Below are 20,641 nucleotides of genomic sequence, written 5' to 3' on the forward strand. Positions count from 1 at the left end.
GAAAGAGCACCATACCCAAACTCAACACCTCCACCCAACACCAAGGGCAATTTGGACATTAAGGGCAATTTATCATTGGCCAATTCACCTAACCCGCACATCTTTGGACTGTGGGAGGAAACCGGAGCACCCGGAGGAAACCCACGCAGACACGGGGAGGACGTGCAGACTCCGCACAGACAATGACCCAAGCCGGAATCGAACCTGGGACCATGGAGCTGTGAAGCAATTGCGCTATCCACAATGCTACCGTGCTGCCCTTAAGAACAAATAAATCTACACTATATCATTTTACCGTCATCCATGTACCTATCCAATAGCTGCTTGAAGGTCCCTAATGTTTCCGACTCAACTACTTCCACAGGCAGTGCATCCTAGTTGCGTACACTGCTATCAACCCACTTTGAACTTAGGGCCACGGGTCGTATAGGCGTTCCCCCAGGCCACCCCGCTGGGTGCCCTCTTATCCCAGCTGACCCATCAGCTGTATGGGAGCACTTGCCAGAACCAGTGCCATCGTTTCGGCTGGGTTAAGTGTGTGTGGGAGTGTAATGTGGATCTGTGGCTGTGGTGATGTGCATCAATGTAAATACATGTAGGCTAGCTAGACACTAGAGGGAGCACCAGAAACATCACACACACACACTCAACCAATAGATCAGGTAGATAGACACGACCAATTGACATTCACGATACACAAGGAGGTGACACGACCACAGGGGGGCATTACACCAACCCATATATAAAGGACACCACACACATGATCTGCCTCCTTCCAGTGGAGACAGTCAGTGAGTAGAGACACAGGGTTGATTCAATATTACACCCACTACGTGGATTGCAGCAACTGGTTAGTCAGTCTGGGTAGCTATAGTAGGATTAGCAGTAGTGTCAAACCCGAGGTTACTGGGTTATGGGGATAGGGTTGAGGTGTTGACCTTGGGTAGGGTGCTCTTTCCAAGAGCCGTTGCAGACTCGATGGGCCGAATGGCCTCCTTCTGCACTGTAAATTCTAAGAAATTCTATGGTACACCTACAAATCAGTAGCTGCAGCTTGTCAGCCTCCAGAGTGTCAATCATGGACCCGGCGAATCCAATACATTTCTTATTGGAATCAATTGTGTTCCACGCGGCACTGGTGCTAGCCCCTTAATAGTAGCGGAATCGGTCCAGGTGTGGCGCCAGTTTTTTTGTCGTGAAACTCCACAAATTCTGCGTTGGCGTCAACACTAGTCTCAGAAACGGAGAATTCCGCCCAATGTGCTCCATTGAACCTTCTCTCAAGGATACTTCGTAGTCCATCAAAGTGAGCACAAAAAGCCTGCACCGCCGAGCCGAGATCATCATCCAGAACACAATTCGCAATGGCGGTCAACATCCCGATGCACACACAACTGCCGAGGCACAGGCCCGCTCACCAGCAAAACGGGCCTCACCTGAGCCACCTCTGACCACCCCAATCCAACGAGGACTCTCTCTGATTCAACATGGCTCTTCACCACCAAACTCCTACCAAGGACATCAAGGGACAGAGCACAAAATATACATCCCCCCCAAAAAATAATTATGGAATGTGCATTAGGATAAAATGAAGGATTGAAAGAAGCGTGGAGCCAGAGCTTGCGAATATGCAGTTGCTCCAGTGCTCACACCACATGACTCCTCTGACTTCTTAAATTTAAAGGTGAGATTTCAATGCCTTAACAGTTCAAATGAACTGATGTTCTTGTCTACTTTTAACAATCTCAAAGGGCAAATCTCAAAGAATCCTTGTACCTCTGCAATAGGTACCCTTTACTAATATCAGTTCCCCATAATTTCCAATTCCCTTTTTCAACTGAAATACACCATTACAGTTACCTCGGTCCTCAGATTTATTGCAGCCTACTGCATTGGGTAAAATTCACTTGAAGCAAAAGCAGCATTGGTAAGATGATGCTGAAAAGCTATAAAGCATTAGCATTCTGTATTTCTCACTTGTGTTTCATTTCTTATGTTGATATTTTGAACACATTTTGATCAGAAGGAGACAGAATGGAAAAACATGTTTATTTTTAGCACACCAGTCATTAGCTCTGGAAATTATTTGTTTGAATCACTTCCAAAGTGAAGAGTTGAAATTCACTTGTCTGGCAAATTTATCAAAAATAATGAATGTGAGGAGTATGAGCCCAACAATTAGTGGGAGCAAGAGTACAGTATAAGACTGCTGTCACAGCAGTGCCTTTGCCCATATTAAACCTACAGGATGAGCAAAAGGAAGGTACAGAATCAAGTCCATCAGGCAGATCTTTCTTTCGTATGAATCTCAGGATGCACTCTATAAGTACAAGCTGGGCATATGCCTTCGAGTGTCAGTTTGTGCGGGCCAGCCATGCATGTTTACCAACTGTGAGCTGGACATGTGCCAGTAAATTAGGTATTGGACAGTTTTAGTGATTTATTTGAATCCTGAGGGCATTGTATCAGCTCCAATTGTCTCTTCAGCCAATAGTATTCTAATATGGTGTCGGACTGAGCATTTGGTGAAGGTGGAACACTTGAATCAAGATACCATTTCATCACCCAATAATAGGTTTGTGAAGGTTGGTCTTTCAACTTTATGCTCAACATGTTTTTGAAAAATTGGTGGAAACTTACCTGTGAGCACGTGATGTTGATGCTGAGTATTAAATCTGAAACATGCACTCAAATGATCACGAACATTATAATTGCAGAAGGCAGAATTTCTAATAAAGTGAAAGTATTACTCAACTCGCATCACTGCTGGATCTTTTCGCTTCACCCACTCATGAAGTATTGACAGCATGTGAGTGGGAATTATATTACCTGCTTACAGCATTGTACTCCCTCTGTATACACTGCTTACCAGCTTATAACAAGTCAGTGTCTTCTAATTGTGTAATGCTGTCAATATTGCCAGAGGTTTAAAAAACAAACCCCAAAAATAGGTTAAGTGCCAGCAATATTTGGATACAGGGTTGAAACAAAGCAAAACCTTTTCAGGAGCTTTAATTTTTATGACACAGTCCCATGCTGACAATCATATTGTGTTTTAACGATAAGCTGAGCATGTTTGTACAGCACTGATTTTCAATGTGCAGAGATGGCATAAGATTTTTGAATTAAGAATTCATTTAAATTCTGTCGTCCAAGTTTTTGGAATTACATAGGTTGGAACATCTGCCCCTTCTCTAGCACTGTTTAGGTACAGTGGTGTTCATGTTAGTGTCATCTAGCAGACCAGCATTAGGACTGTGCCTTCAGTTTCATTTACAATATTGGAAACCTTTGGGCCTCAAAGATTGATGATATTGTGCCTGTTTTACTGATATAAAAAGGTGCTTGAGCATTTAATATGGTGCTGGATTTCCTACTCAAAATATTAGTATCGGCATAGAAAGAGACGTTCAGGACTCATGTTTGATATAGATTAGGCCCTTTTGATTGTCAGATAATGAGCTTAATGCTTGCTTGATGCCTCATTTTCCATATTGGATTGCCCAAAACGCATGGAATCTACCATTAAGGAACTCGTAGCAGGACATTGAGAAAAACCATCAAACATAGAGCATAGAATTTACAGTGCAGAAGGAGGCCATTCGGCCCATCGAGTCTGCACCAGCCCTCGGAAAGAGCACCCCACTTAAGCCCCACATCTCCACCCTATCCCCGTAACCCAGTAACCCCACCTAACCATTTTGGACACTAAGGGCAAATTAGCATGGCCAATCCACCACCTAATCTGCACATCTTTGGACTGTGGGAGGAAACCAGAGCATCCGGAGGAAACCCATTCAGACACGGGGAGAACGTGTAGACTCTGCACAGCCAGTGACCCAAGCCGGGAATCGAACCTGGGACCCTGGCGCTGTAACAACTGTGCTACTGTGCTACCCCTCAATGGTTTTATGAAAGGGAAATGCATTTCACAAATTTTAGAGGTCTTTGAGGATGTAACAAGCAGGGTGGATAAAGTGGAACCACTAGATGTCACCTATTTGGCTTTCCAAAAAGAATTTGATGTGGTATCACGTAAACCGCAAATCTAATAATTCTGTTCAATGAAGAAGCGAGACAGAAAGCAGGGATCTATAGGCCAGTTAATGTCACATCTATCATTGTGAAAATCCTGCAATTGATAATTAAATAAGAAATAGTAGGATATTTAGAAAATTATCATGTAATGAAACAATCAACATCGTTTGATGAAAGGGAAATGCTGTTTGACAAATTTATTGTGGTCCTTTCAGGATGTAACAAGCAGGGTGGCGAAGAGGAAACCGTTAGATGTAGTATATTTGGATTTCCGGAAGATATTTAAAAAGCGGCTACATAAAAGGTTTCTAGATAATATGAGAGTCCAACAGGAAGTAGAGTTGGGATAAATGGGTCATTTTCAGGTTGACAAACCAGTGTAGTTGGAGGGATCAGTGCTGGAGCCGATTCAACTTTTGTTAATGACTTGGGTAGGGAGGTAGATTGTACTGTAGCCAAATTTGCTGACAGTACAAAAATAGATAGAAAATCAAGTTGTATGGAGGACATTAAAGGTGGAATTTTCCCATGCTCCCCTCCCCCCATGGTGGGTTTAATGGTGGGCAGGCAGGAAAAATGCAGAGGGAAGACCAAAAATTGGTTTCAAGCCAGCTTAAAATTATGGTGGGGTCTTCCACACCGGCCCGCCATGGCAGGTCGCAATTCTTGCCAAAGTCCGGCATAAAACCGATTTCATCCTGCGAAATGATGCAGATCAAGGACCGACCAGAATTGCCCATCCACACCCAATTGTCCGTGACACCAGAGGGAAATCACAACAGTCCCGAACATGTCTGGACCAATGTGGCGTGTAAAAACCACGCCTGCAGGTGCCTCTGAAATTCAGGATGGAGGCCTCCAGTGACTGTGAATCCTGTAACATGCAGCAGTGCTTGGGGGAGCATCTATCAAATGGATCTTTCAGCTTCAAACTCTTTGAAAAGGCGCATCATTCAGCCTCAGAGTCAGTTATGTCCGAATGCCCTGAGAAAATGGCATCCCAGATGTGATGGTCATTCAGCCTGCCCTGCCATGCAAAACAGGACAATACCTCTGCGATACAAATTCAATATGGTGATATCCCACAAATTCCCGGTGACCTCCATGGCAGGAAACATTCCCAGGCAGGAATTCTCTGGCTGTTTGCCGGCGGCAGGATTCTTTGATCCCGCCGACAGCGCATTCCTACCCATGAGTTTCCTGGCGGCATGGGGTGACTTTAATGGGAATTCCCATTAGTAGCGGTGGGAGCAAATAATTTTTCCACTAGCGAACGGCGCACCACCCCCCTCGGCCGGGAAACACGCAGCTGGAAGGCCGGAGAATCCCGGTCCTGGCACAGGACTTAGTCCTGGATGGGAAAATTACATGCAATGGCCAAAATGTTGCAGATTGATTATAATTTGGAAAAATGTGAGGATATCCACTTTGATTGGAAGAATAGAAAAGCAAACTATTATTTATATGGAAAGATAATGCTGTGGTACAGAGAAATGTGGGTGTCCTTGTGCAAGAATCACAAAAGGTCTACATACAGGTTTTTAAAATTTATTCTTCTATGGGTTGTGGGTGTTGCTGCTAAGGTACGCTGATGGACAGCTAAATGGTGTCCATCCCTAAATGCCTTGAACTGAGTGGCTTGCTGGACCATTTAAGAGGGCAGATAAGAATCAACCACATTGCTGTGGGTCTGGAGTCGTTTGTGTTTCAGACCAAGTAAGGGCAACATCTTTCCATCCCCAAGTGCCATAGGTGAACCAGATGTGTCTTCCCCAACAATTAACAATAGTTTCATGGTCACCATTATGTCTAGCTTTCAATTCTCGATTTATTAGTTTAATTTTGATTGTACCAGCTGCCCTGGTGGGATTTGAACATGTGTCCTCAGAGCTTTGACCTGGTGTTATGACCACAGGGAAACGTGTCTTACTGATCATAACCATTTTTTTTTTGCATTTTGAAAACAAGGAAGAAAACTACTGATGCCAAAAGCATATAACTCCAGGAACATCCTTAGGATTTTAAAATTCAACAAGAAAAAAAAATTAAGCACATAAGATTAATCACACAGTTAAAGTAGTCTTATATAGCAATCGCCCCAAAAATATATTTGGTAAAGATACACAAGAATGCTACCATGAAACACGTCTTCCCCTCATTCTGCCGCTCCCCATCAGAATTCTGCAAGGGACCACTCTGTGGCATCCTGACCCACTCCTCCATCAGGACCAACTCCCCAGCCTCTTCCCACGCCATGTTCCCTTCCAATCATAGAAGGTACAAGACGTGCCACTTTACCTCCTCCCTCCGCACCTTTCAAGGCATCAAATATTCCTTTCAGATTAAGCAGCGTTTCACTAGCATTTCCTTCAATTTGGCCTGTGATATTCGTTGCTCCCAATGCAATCGCCTCTACACTGGGGAGACTAAACGCAGGCTGGTGGAACACCTTCGCTCAGTCAGCAAGCATGACCCCAATCTTCTTGTTGTGTGCCATTTTAACTCAGCATCTTGCTCTCATGCCCACATGTTCATCCTTGGCTGTTGCAATGCTCCAGTGAAGCCCCCAAGCTGAAGGAGCAACACCTCATCTTATAGTTGGGATAATGCAGCCCTCCAGACTCAATGTTGAGATCAGCAACTTTAGATTGTGACCTTTCTCCTCCACCTTAAACTGCTATTAAAAAATATTCCATACCTGTATTGCCTCTGTCATAATCCACAGGAGGCAGGGGTTCCGTCACTACACCAGTGTTTATTTGCAATAACTATATACAAGACCAGCTCAAAACAGTGCTGCAAGCATTCCAGTCAACTTAAGACTGCCTCACAAAGCCTACACAGGTGCTTATATGGGGCCCCTCAATGAGCTATCATTGAGGGAGCTCATACTCCAATTGGCCAACCAATAATGCCAATTGAAGGTCATTACACCCCCCCTCCCCCACCCCCCCAAGGTCCGAGGAATTCCTGCCAGCGTCTTCCTGCTCCTCATGTCCGGGTCTGTCACCTCTGTGTCGTCCGCCGGGTCGTTCTCCGACGTGGGTGGGGTGTACCTTATAGGTGCCCGTCTTTTCCTTGACGACCCCCTTGGAAGTTGTTCTTCCTCTTCCTCGGGGAGAGGTGTCGCGACGGCCTCGTCGAACGTGTCCATCTCCGACTCTGACGACTGGATGACGGGGTCTGGAGAAATTGCTCGGGGCTGGGGTGTGGGTATCTTTTCCGTCTGGGCTATCCCAGCTTGAGGCGGTCCTGCTTCGCCTGCCTCCACGTGTGGTTCTGCTGCCCTTATTTGGTCTAGGTGTTTCTTCAGCACCTTACCTCCTATCGAAACTTCATAGGATATGGGCCCTGTTTGGGACTCTACCGTGCCTTTGACCCACGTTGGTCCATTCCCAGAATTCTTGACCCAAACCGGTGCCCCCACCTGGAAATGTCTCTGCTGCCGACTATTATCTCTGCGTTGGACCTCCTGTTGTTTCTCCACTTTCCCTATTAAATTTGGGAAAAGGAGACTCAGCCTCGTTCGCAGCCGCCTTCCCATTAAGAGTGCAGCTGGCGGTATGCCCGTTGTGGAATGCGGTGTGGTCCTGTAATCAAACAGCCAGCGGGAGAGCTTGGTGTCCATTGACGCTGCCGGCTGCTTCTTGAGTCCCACTTTTAGTGCCTGGACCGCTCTCTCTGCCAGGCCGTTGGATGGTAAGGGGCCGTTTTGATGTGGCGGACTCCGTTTCCCTTCAGGAATTTTCCAAATTCCCCACTTGTGAATGCCGTTTCGTTGTCCGACACCAATACCTCCGGAAGTCCATGTGTTGCAAACGAGGCCCTGAGCTTTTCAATTGTCGATGCTGTGCTTGCCGCGTTTACCCGGTGGACGTCCAACCATTTGGAGTGGGCGTCCACTATCACCAAAAACTTTGAGCCCATGAAAGGGCTGGCGTGGTCAATATGCAGGCGGGTCCACAGTCTGCCTGGCCATTCCCACGGGTGCAATGGCGCAGCTGGTGGCACTCTTTGCCCCTGTTGGGACCGATGTACCAAGGCTGCTATGTCTGTGTCCAATCCTGGCCACCAAATGTAGCTTCGAGCTAGCATCTTCATTTTAGACACCCCTGGGTGTCCGTGATATAACTCAGTTAAGATTGCCCGACGGCCCTGAGCTGGGACTATTACCCGGGCTCCCCATAATAGGATACCGTCTTCTACGGTTATTTGGTCCCTTCTGCTCCAGTATGGGTGCGTCTGGGGCTCCACTGGTCTCTCCAGTTCCCCTGTTAGCAGTAAATGCTTCATCTTGGCTAAAACTGGGTCTTTTTGCGTCCACAACTGAATATGTTGTGCGTCCACTGGTAGGGTGTCCAAAAAATTTAGAGTCATTACTGTCTCCTCTACTTTCGGTATTAGCGGCGGGGTGTCTGGGAGGGGAAGTCTGCTCAAAGCATCTGCATTTGCTACTTGCGTTCCCGGTCTGTGCTCCAGAACGTATCTATATGCCGACAGTAGCAACGCCCAGCGTTGGATTCTAGATGATGCAATCGGGGGTATTGACTTGTCTTCTTTTAATAACCCTAATAACGGCTTAGGGTCCGTCACAATGGTGAACTTCCGCCCGTACGGATACTGGTGAAATTTTTTTACTGCAAATATCACCGCCAGTCCTTCCTTCTCGATTTGGGCATACTTTCTCTCAGCCATCGCCAAGGTCCTCAAAGCATAGGCTGTTGGCCGTTCATCCCCATTCCTTCCTCTATGGGCTAAGATGGCTCCTACCCCATAAGGTGATGCGTCACACGTTACCACCAACTCCTTCCTTGGGTCATAATGCTCCAGGACATTTTCGGATGACAGCTGTTCCTTAATGTCCCTAAATGCTCGGTTTTGGCAGGTGGACCATTTCCATTCTTGTCCCTTTTTTAGTGGCTGGTGGAGGGGTTCTAGGATGGATGCCCTATTTTCAATAAATTTGCCATAATAGGTTACCAACCCTAGAAATGATCGTAGCTCCTGGACCGTGGTGGGAGCTGGGGCTTCTTTTATTGCCCTTACTCTGTCTTCCAATGGGTGTAAGCCCAACTCGTCTACTTTATATCCCAGGTACGTCACTTGTGGGGCCAGAAAAACACATTTTTCTCTTTTCAGCCATACGCCTGCCTTTGCGAAACGCCTGAGCACTTCCTCCAGGTTCCTTAAGTGTTCCCTGTTTGTCCTACCCATGATTATGACATCGTCCAAATAAATTGCCACCTGCAGTAGTCCCTGCAGAATATTTTCCAGCGTACGCTGGAATATAGCGCAGGCTGATGACACTCCGAAAGGTAGCCTAGTATAACGGAAAAGTATCTTCAGGTTGTTGATTGTAGCGAACTTATGGGAGTCCTTGTCCAGTTTTAACTGCAGGTAGGCGTGGCTTATGTCCAGTTTCGTGAACAAAAGCCCACCTGCCAATTTGGCATATAGGTCATCTATTTTCGGGATCGGGTATTTGTCCAGCAGTGTGTATTTGTTTACCGTCTGTTTGAAATCTCCCCAGAGACGTATCGAGCCGTCTGGCTTCAAAATTTGTACCACCGGCGCTGCCCATTCCGAGAACTGTACTGGTCTGATAATACCATTGCGCTGTAACCTATTTCGACATCTACTTTCTTCCTTAATGCAAAAGGTACCGGCCTGGCCTTACAATATTTCGGAAGGGCTTCTGGGCCCACGTGCAAAGTTGCTTTGGCGCCTATAATTTCCCCCAAACCTTCTTGGAAGACCTCTGGGTATTTTTGGAGTACTCCACTCAACTGCGCGCTTCCACTCTGAAAAATTGTCATCCAACCTAATTTTAGGTCTTTCAGCCAGTTCCGTCCTATTAAGTTCGGTCCGGAGCCCTGTACTATCGTCAACGGTAATCTGAGCAATTGTTTGTCATATTCCACGGGTACATGAGTCATGCCTAGAACTTCCAGGGGTTCACCCGTGTAGGTTTTAAGTTTTGTCGATGTTTTTGTTAGGGTTAGTGGCTGGAGTCCATCTTTGATTTTTTTAAAATGCTGCCACTCCCATTACTGATACGGCCGCACCCGTGTCTATTTCCATTCTTGTCGGCCGACCGTTCACCCGTGGGGTAATCTTAATAGGTTCTGCTTTCTTCGTCAAAATATTATATAACTGTTCATCTTCGGAGTAGGATGGGGCGTCTAGGTTGTGTACTTCCCTGCGTCCCCACCTGCTATTCCTCTTTTGCCACCTCCTTCTAGGGTTTCTGTCACTGTTACCCCACTTTGTCTGGTGCCAGAAATGGTCCTTCTCTGTTGGGGGAGCCTCAGCTGGTAGTTCCCTCTGTCTCCAGTTAGTCCTAGCAGACTTGGGGGCAGTTCTGGGGGTTTCCTTTGGCCCTCTATTCCTCAGGCTTTTCCTGAGGGCAGCTAACTGGTAGCTGGACCCGTTGTGGTTGTCCCTCTCACAGGTATCTACCTCCATTGGTGTGCCTTGTAGTTCCTGCGCCCCATTTGCTGCCTTTTCTAGGGACAGTGCAAGCTGTAACGCCCGCCTGCAGTCTAGCTGCATTTCCGCCAACAGGCGCTTCTGTATTGTGAGGTTGTTTATGCCACACACTGACCGGTCCCGAAGCATTTCATTTAGCGTCGGGCCAAACTCACATTTTTCCGCCAGCCTTCTCAGGCGGGACAAGAAATTCGTGACTGACTGTCTTCCCGCTTCGTTGTGTAGAATCTGTACCTCCGCAAAATGAGGGGTGGTTTTGGGTCATAGTGCTCTTCCACCAATTTCGTTAATTCTTGGAAAGGTATTGTGTCCGGCGTATCGGGATAAGTTAGCCTACGTATAATGGCGAAGGCTGAGGGTCCGCACGGCGACAGCAGGCTAACCCGTTTCCTTTCGTCCTTCATTATCTCATTGGCCTGGAAGAAGTAACACATTCTCTCCACATACTGGGACCAGTCCTCAATAGTCGGGTTAAATGCATCTAACCTCCCAAAAAACGGCATTTTTGAAATGGCAAGTCTTACCCTCCGAGTGCGGCAGCTGGTCTCCGCAAGGTTCTTTGTTTACCTCGTCGCCGCTGTAATAATCCACAGTAGGCAGGGGTTCCGTCCCTACACCAGTATTTATTTGCAATAACTATATACAAGAGCAGCTCCAAACAGTGCTGCTAGTATTCCAGTCAACGTAAGACTGCCTCACAAAGCCTAACAGGTGCTCATCTGGGCCCCCTCAATGAGCTATCATTGAGGGAGCTCATACTCAAATTGGCCAACCAATAATGCCAATTGGAGGTCATTACAGCCTCAATACACCCCCGCCGCTGACACACACTTACACACACCAGGTCATCTGTCTTTTGTTCTTAGAGTTGCTACTTTTTGATGTAATCTCTCTACAGCTACACTTTACTATCTAACACCTTCTCCCTCTCTTCAGTTCTGATGAAGAATGAAAGAATTGGAAATGTTAACTCTGCCTTCTTTACTAATAAATGTTGCCAGACCTGCTGAGCTTTCCCATCAGTCTCTGTTTTTATTTCAGATTCCAGCATCCGCAGTATTTTGCTTATTTAAGTAAATTACCTTCTTGGCAACAACTCCCTTATAGATTTTAACTATAAAAATCCAGTCAAATTCCCCAAGGCAAAGACCGCAGTTTTTAATAAAGGTGGTAAATATGACCCCTCAAACATTTCCACTCTGATGCGGAAATTCAAAAGAAAGGTTCAGAAACAGAATTCTTTCTGAAAACAAATACTTTTCTAGCTTTACTGGATGGCTTCTTCAAATTCACAACTTTCTCCCCCACGATATTTTACACCATACAGCACCACATATTAGCTAAACATCTTTGCATAAATATATTTTCCCCTTTCATCTCAGATGCCATTGTCCTCAAACACCTCTTTGAATTCAATTTTTCCAAAATATAAGACATTTTCATGTTTTCCTATGACTTTCGGATAAATCAAATTTAATATACCTTCCCCTGTTTACTTATAAAATTGTTGTAAGTTGTAAAAGTGCCTGGTCATTTCAGAACACAGCTTGGAAATTCAACAGCTGAAAAGGCAAGTCCCTACTTATCTCATAAAGCAAATTTCAAATCCATCCTTTTTACTTCTAATTTGTACCTCACGATAGCCTCTCATTATAAATGCATGAACCTAACACATTTGCCCCATTTATTTCTCAGCTCTCACAGAAAAATTGCCTCTATTAACCTTCTCCCACGTTAATGAATCATCGACACAGGGACACACTGCCTTCTTTACAGAATATTACAATATTCAAAATAATTTTAAAATTAACTAATCATCATCATACCAGACCTCTGGATTACCAGTCTAGTGAGATTATGTCTCTCCTATAGCAGCAAAGTAGGAAGGTAAATGGATTGCTGACCCTTCTTATAAAGGGGATGGCATATAAAATTAAGGACAGTTGTACAGGATGCCGGTGAGACCATACCCAGAGTATGTGTGTGGAAGGGTTTTACCTGCATTGAATGCAGTTCAGAGCGGATTCACAGGTTGATTTCTGGGATGAAGGGGTTGTCTTATGAGGAAATGTTGTGCAAGTTAGACCTCTACTCATTGGGGCTTAGAAGAATGAGAGGTGTCTTGTTGAACCACACACGATTCTGAAAGGGTTTGACAGGGTGGATGCTGAGTGGACGTTTCCCCATGTGGGGAAATTTAAAACTAGTGGGTACAGTTTCCGATTAAGGAATCTCTGATTTAAGACAGATATGAGGAGGAGTTTCTTCTCTCGGTGTGTTATTAATCTTTGGAAATCTCTATCCTAGAGGACAGTGGAGGCTGGATCATTGAATATATCCATGGGTGAATTGGACAGGTTTTTGATTTACTAGGGAGTAAAATGTTATAAGGAGCAGGTAGGAGACCTTACTTGGATCAGCTGTGATCGTATTGAATAGCGGAGCAGGTTCAAAAGGTCGAATGGCCTACTCCTTCTCCTATTTCACATGTTGTTATGTTTCTATGGCATTGGAACATCAACCATCCATTGTATGCTTAGCTATATGAATATATTTAATACTGTTTCACCCTTCTCAATTGTTAATGCCTCTGCAATTTCCTCATATGTTACTATTTTGGAAAAGATTACATTAAAGATTATTAAATGGTAGGTAGAGGCTAAAAATTCACTTTCATGTAGCAATTGATTTTAAACCCATCCAACTTAAACTGTCATTACATCTTAAATTGCATATTAAGTAATCTTAAATGTGGGATTAGAATGTCAGCATTATATCCATAAATGAACAACTCTATTTATGTAGAAATGTTTAATGAAACCAACTTTGTTTCTCTGGGAGTTAAAAAGACGGATTGTGCTTATTGGATCCAGTGAGCGCTTTCAGATCTTTAAACGCGGTCAATACATATTTGTGCTTGTGCAGTAGTATTTTCAATTCTTAATAAGGGGTGATATTCTGAAATAATTCAACATAATAATAGATAATTTGGTACTCAATCAATGTGCAATATATTTTCCAACTTATGTTAGTGGTTTTAAAACAAGTTCTGTTTGCATCAAACCTTTTAGCTGTTCAGGAAAAAGAAAACGAGTAATCTCAGAAAACAAATGTGGTTGCTAGAAAGAGAGGATGCTAGAGAAGAACTTGGAGCAATTAGGTGTGAAATTATAGAAAAAGGAATGGCTTAAAAAATCATCCATTATGTGTGTATATCATTTTACTACCTCAGGGATCCTTTCAACTGATAGAGTTGTCTTTATAGTAAAGTGAAAAGGCAGAATAATTGAAGTCTCCGATAATTACAAATACCGAGACAAACTATTTAGACTGCAACAGATTCAATGGTTGCTGTTACTCTCCTTACTTCCTATCAGTTATATTGCATTCTTGCTATCCTGGCCTGATTACTAGCTGAGTCCTCCAATCTCAAAGCCGTTCCTGTGGCCAGATTAATCTGTGCCCTTCCCTTTGTGATTGCTGATGGCTTTGTTCCAAAAGCCTCCTGGTAATGATCAGGACCAGTTCCACTGCTACTCAGCGATTCGACTCAGAGTGTTGTCGATGTTTAACATGCTGGCCACCATGGCCCTGTCTGCATGATGAAAATCCTCCACCAGAAAGGAATCAGTGATCCATAAACAGAAGGTGTGGTTATTATAACACACTGATCCTCTATATTGGAATCTTGTCCTGTACATCAGAAAGCACCACTGCATAGGGGAGGTTTGGACTGCGTTGAAGGTCCTTTGAGGAGGGTTAGCCAACACCACAATTGCAGAAATCTTACTGATGGGTTTCAGGAAATTGCAAGGGAAAATGATATAAACTGTGATTCAGTACAACACCAGGATCCTACCTGGCACACCCACCAATTTCCTTTCACCCCCAGTAATTCAAATATATCTCCACCCTGATATGTTCCTTTAATATGTTCCTGTGCTCTGCTCATTAGAAATGTCATTGTGTCTCCTATAGTTCTTATCACAAACTGCTCAACTATTAATTCATGTTGTTCTACCTGTAAATCGATAAGGTCTAATTTCAGCACAGCCTGCTAAGTGTTAAGGTGCCAAACTAAATCTTATATCTTTCATATTATCTATCAAAGTCCTGAGCCAACATGTCACATGCCCTTCCCCTAGATTGTGAGTTAGTCATATTTATGCCCATCCAGAGTGAGGACATGGTGGCTAGTTTGTTTGTGGGTTTCTGATACCTCACACTGACCGGAATTCTCTGGCCGTTGGGATTCTCCTTGCCGGGAGCACACCTCCACCCACAGGTTTCCCAGCAGTTTGGGATTGCTTCAGTAGGAAAGCCTATTGGCATGGAGTAGGGAATTCCGCTGCCAGAGAACGGTGCAAGGCCGAGAAATGCAAGGCTCTGGAACCTGTGGAGAATGGAGAATCCTGCCCACTGTGTACTGCTAAAACCAAGTTGATTAATAACATTATACAACACTCTGGACAATATTGCCCATCTAATCCCAGTCCCCAGGCAAATGGTGACAAATTAGTCTGCCCCGTTACAATGTTCACTCCTGTGTTGGACATAGGTAACAGTTAGTGTTGCACACTCCTTTTATGTCCAAATTTCCAGCTGCATCATCAGTGTAAAAGGTCAGGACAATCACACCCAAGTTAATATGTTCACTTTTTGATAGTATAACCTGAGTAACATGGCTGGGATTCTTTGCTTGGAAGACTATGGGCGGGAGTCTCCATTGCCCGCCGCCGATTTCGCAATCACTGTTTACGACGTTACCTGAAGGTCCTCCCCTGATGCTCCACCCCCATTGGGCCAGGGTCCCAATGGCACCGGACACATGTGCTCTCAGTATCCAGAACCGCCACAGTTGGGGGTGAGCCGTGCTGCTAATCGGGAAGGCTGGGGGGACTGGTGGGTGGTAGCCTAGGATTAGCATGGGGTTGTCCAGAGGGACACTATCTGGCAGGTCGGGTCCGCGCGCGGCCGGCACCGTGTTGTACAGCGCGGCTGCTGCAGGTTGTCGGTGTGTGCATACGTGGGCGCGGACCCCGCAATTCTCCAGGCGTTTATATTGGCAAGGCCGTGCATTTTAGGTGGTATGGCTGCTAGCCCCTCACCGGTCGGAGCATCGGTGTAGGGGTGACACCAACATTTTTGTTGTAAAGCCAGATAGTTCTTTCGGACATAGGCTGGATTCTCTGATTTTGGGGCTATGTTCTCCCCTTGGGAGAGGATTGCTACTGATGGAGCATAAATTATGGAGCAATTCAGTTTCCCTCGCCATGCAAATTTCTACATGATGAGGAATGTGAGCGATTCCTGAGGGCCTCCCACTATTGTGCCACCATTTTGTGTGGGATGCCTGATAGCAAAGTCCTGCAGATGGCCACTGCCCCCTAGCCCACAAATCAGCCCCCCGCACCACCCCTCACACATTGCAAAGCAGCCCCCCCACCTCCAGATGTTCTGGGTGCCCACTTTTATCCCAATAATGGAATTAACTGACCTGCCCCCCCCCACCAGGGACCGCTAAAAAGGGAGACCCCCACAGAGGCCTCCTAAACAACGGGAGCCCCTACTGGAACCCCCAAACAAAAGGGACCCCCAGTGACCCCATAACTATCTTCTTCATGGATATGTAACTCTAATTGTTGTAACCACAATGTTTACAAACATCAACCACATCAAAGAGAGCTAAGTGCAGTCAATTTCCTGCTCAGGAATTAAAAATTGCTCAAGCATGAATGGGCGTGATTGGAATGCACTTAACTCTCTTTGATGTGGTTGATATTTGTAAACATTGCGGTGACAGCACCTGCAGTTACTCATCCATGAAGAAGATGAATGAAGCAATGCTCATAGCTGTTTTATGGAAGGTGTCAATCACAGCCCACTGGGACAAATGGATGAATGGCTTGTAGCTAAAGGATCTGAGGGGTTTAAGCACTCGTCACAGCAATTTTCTTTCCAGGAATGGACACATGGTGCTTCCAGGTGAGTGTTACAACTGTATTTGTTTTCACTGACTCTGTCTGGACTGCTCTCTAGCAGGGGTCTCTTTTCTGGAGGGGTGTCCATGGAGGGGGGGGTTCTCTTAAAGGTTTGTATAATATGTTCTTTTTCCTATTTGACCATATCCATTTTACATCTGCATTAGTTAAAGACTGCTTTCTTGTATACTGTTGTGGGCAAGTCTTGTTCAAAGTGCCTCTTGTTCTTTCTGTAATTCTCCCTTTTTTTGAGTCAGCCTCCCTACCTCCGATTTCCCTAACTGATATATATCGAGGCACACAGAATCACGATTCCTTTCTCGTCTTTCCCTTTTGTTTGTTTATCCCACCATGTTTCTCTGGGGTTCAGGATTGGTCCTAGCCTTCATTCGTCATTTTACTTATGATCTTCTTATTTTTATTTGCCAAATAACCAACGAGTGACTCTTCGGGTCCCCAAACTAAATTTCTATCTGTCATGGCTAATATTTTGTTGATGGTCTGACCACTATTGTCTACCAGGGAACGGGTCCCTCCTAGTCCCCCTTTTTTTCTGGAAACTGGGAAACAGTCAATGCTGGTGTACCGCACTGGACTCCACCGGACACACCGCTTTTAATACACCAGGAAAATCCCACTGGACATAACTGCTTTTAACCCACTGGAAAAACCCTGACCGGACACATCACTTTACTCTCCACACTAATTTACCCTGGAAACAATTGTCATATCCACTTCCTATTAAACATTTTTTTTTTTTTTTTTTTTTACAGTAACCAGTCTCAAAAAATGTTTCATTGTGATAATTGTATCAGGAACAACCCCTTAAACTTTACACAAATTGTTTTCATCCAAGATTGATCCAGTGCAGGATTGGTCACAGTCCTTTAAAATATCACAAATTCCAATTAGCCATATTGAATTAAAACAATTTCATTCTGAAATGCGTGAATTTGTGTCCAGGATAAAATTCCCACATATTAATCAAAAATATCCAGGAATTACAATTCTGGCTAGTAAGCATGATTGCAGGTCCATAACCTGAAATTAATTACATTTCCCTTTTGTGAGCTTTTTGATGTAAACCACTAAACCTACTGTCACAAAATCACCACATCAGACAGAAAAACATTAAAGCTTGAAGCACACAAACATCATCCACACACAAATAGGGAAACACATCACATACTTTAAAACAATGATAACCAAAATGGATTACGTCTGCGCTCCACTGGTGCTTGCTTTAAACTTCTGAAATGGCTGTGATTAAAATTTCAAGAGAAAGTTAACTTGATAAAACCTGAACATATATAGCCCACACCTATAATAAAAGAAACCTGTGAACATCCATGTAAAAGAAAAGCAACACACAGATTCTCAAGGCTTGTAAATTTCAAGTAGCTAATTCTCAGAATTCTCTCATGGCTATAGGCTCTTAGAGACAGAATATTGCAAATTCACAAACCCTGACTAAAAATCTCAGCTCATGCAGTAATGACATTTCCACCTTGATAATTCCATGCACCCCAAGAATTATGTGATACATACATTAAACAAGCAAGGGAGAAAAAACTTAACACAACATACAAGACCAGACTACAGGGGGTTAACAGGCCATTAGTTTGCTGCCACAAAACAGCATTTACAGACACACAAGGAATCACATTCAGACAGTAAATGGATTTATACTTTGGCAAAATACAGATCATCACGAGCTATTTCTTTACTTGTGTTGCCTTTTCACACAGCATCTGAATTATACTGTCGACTATGAATTAATTTCTTACCATGTCCTAACTATCTTAACCTTATTGTCACGAGATGGAATTTAGAGAAACAGATTGTTTATGTTTTTTTCAGGCAGCTGTTTGTCATCTCGCTCAAAAGAGAGTTTGCCTTCTTTAACAGCCGTTACAAACGGCTGCTTTTTTCCCCAATTCCTCTTTTAAATCCAATATCTGAAACTTACACAGTGAGTGACCAGCTTCTCTGTGAGGCGGCTTCACCACTTCCCTTAAAGATCTTCTGGCATCACACAGCTCCTGTGAGCACCTCTCATTAGTCCCATTACTTTCTGTGAGCTCCTCCCTGAGTTGCTGTACCTAAACCAAGACAATTCCGGCATGCAAACTGGATACACTCTGCTTTTACGATATTGTAGCTGACTGCTCAACTCCAAACTTTGAAGTATGAACCTGTGTCTCTGAATTATCTCACTCCTGGGATGAGTTTCTACATCCTGCCAGGCCCCGTTTTCCAGCGTGGCATGTCCTGCCAGCAGCCGGATCCTCTATTCTGGCAGCCGGCCAATGGGGTTTCCCATTGTTGCTATCCTACGCCGTTGGGAAACCAGCAATGGGTGCACTGCAGTTAAGCGGAGGATCCCGCTAACGGAGAATCCCGCAGCTGATCTTTCTGCTGGAATTGCTTGCTCAAATTCTACAAGTCCTTTATTTTTCAAAGACTCATCAACTTTCTGAGCCTGGTTAAATGCCGCATAAGCCAAAAGACTCATTGCTTTTCCAGCGGCTCAACCTCTTTGCTCCATCTGTCTCTTTATTGCACTCACAGACCTGTATGCTGGTTCGTATCTTCAAAACGACCCACCCATTTCAAATGTTGGCCGCCCTATCTAATGGGTGGTAAATGAATATACTCACCTGACCTCGGCTGTCAACATTTAATGTGGTTACAGTGTCTGATATTGCAAGAACCCTACTCGCAGCGCAAAACAGGTGTGGTTAAAAGATTGAAACCACTCAAGTCTATAAGTTGCAGTAACTAATACTTTATTCAGAAACATATTTGAGAGAGATGGCCCTGTGCCTAATCTTGCCTGATTGGTACCAATGTTGTGTAACATATTTATACCTTTTTGTTATAGAAAAACAGGGGGCGGGATTCTCCCGCAATTGGCGGGTCGGGCCGTACCAGCGCCAAAGAGTGGCGTGAACCACTCTGGCATCGGGCCGCCCAGAAGGTGCGGAATCCTCCGCACTTCCAGGGGCTAGGCCAGCGCTGGAGGGGTTGGCGCCGCACCAACCGGCGCCGAAAGGCCTCCACCGGCCAGCGCGAGTTGGCGCATGCGCAGGAGTGCCAGCATGTTCTGGCGCATGCGCAGAACCGCTGCTGTGATTCCTGCGCATGTGCAGGGGTTTTCTTATCCGCGCCCACCATCGCGGAGCCTTACACAGGCCGCCGCAGAGGTAAAGACCACTGTGGGCCCTCCCACCCCCCCGGTGCCGGATCCCCCCGCCGCCCCCCCCCCCCCCCCCCCCCCCCCGAGTACTCCGCAAGCCGTCCTCAAAGCCAGGTCCCGCCGGTATGGAACTTGTCTAACTCACGCCGGCGGGACTGGCCGAAAATGGGCGGCCGCTCGGCCCATAGAGACCCAGAGAATCATTTGGGGGGGGGGGCACTGTCAACGGCCCCCGACCGGCGCGGTGCGATCCCCGCCCAGTTCAAAAACCGTCACCGGAGGATTCGGCGGGGGGTCGTAGAATCCCACCCAGGATACTCACACATTCATCAATAAATCAGGGATTCAAAAGGAATCGCCTGTGGTGTCAACTGATGAATACTGGATGCAGAGTGAGGGAATTGGCAGTAGGAAGTAATGGTGAGGGTTAGAGGGGGCAGTGGCAGCTGGCACTGTAGGAGGTTGAGTGTTCAGCAGTGACAGGTGAAGGGGTGCTGAGGGTTTTTGGAAGGGAAGCAGAAGTAGAAGCAGATTCTAGGGGTTGGCAGAATGGGGGGACAAATCCACTATCATGGGAGTGGGCTCATTTTGAAGGTGGGTGATGTGGACATTCACCTGTGCAGAATGTAGGGTGATTGGGGTGGGGGATGGGGGTTGGTATGTGGTTGTTGAAGGTCAAATGTTACACCTGGGGTGTCATTGATTGTGGGGGAGGATGTGGGGAATGAGGGAGGGGGAAAAGCATTTAACTGCATGTTGGTGGTATCAACACTATGGCTGTGTGGAACTATGCAGAGCCTCATGGTGTAGATTTTGAGATGATGCAAGAGGGTTGGGTTATCAGAGGTGGGAAGGGATGCAGATCATCACAGCTGCACAATGGAAGGGGAACCCCAGTAGTACTTACAATGCTGGGGGAGTTTGAATACATGAG

At 45.4% G+C, this 20,641-nt stretch overlaps 1 protein-coding gene across 26 annotated transcripts in view; it reads left to right on the forward strand.

Annotated features, from left to right (window-relative positions):
- LOC140388298 (contactin-4-like) overlaps positions 1–20,641 on the forward strand; it is a 3,617,424-nt gene that overhangs the window by 1,622,803 nt on the left and 1,973,980 nt on the right. The gene's annotated exons all lie outside the window — the stretch shown is intronic.

Source organism: Scyliorhinus torazame, chromosome 13, assembly GCF_047496885.1.
Source record: "Scyliorhinus torazame isolate Kashiwa2021f chromosome 13, sScyTor2.1, whole genome shotgun sequence".
Taxonomy (NCBI): domain Eukaryota; kingdom Metazoa; phylum Chordata; class Chondrichthyes; order Carcharhiniformes; family Scyliorhinidae; genus Scyliorhinus; species Scyliorhinus torazame.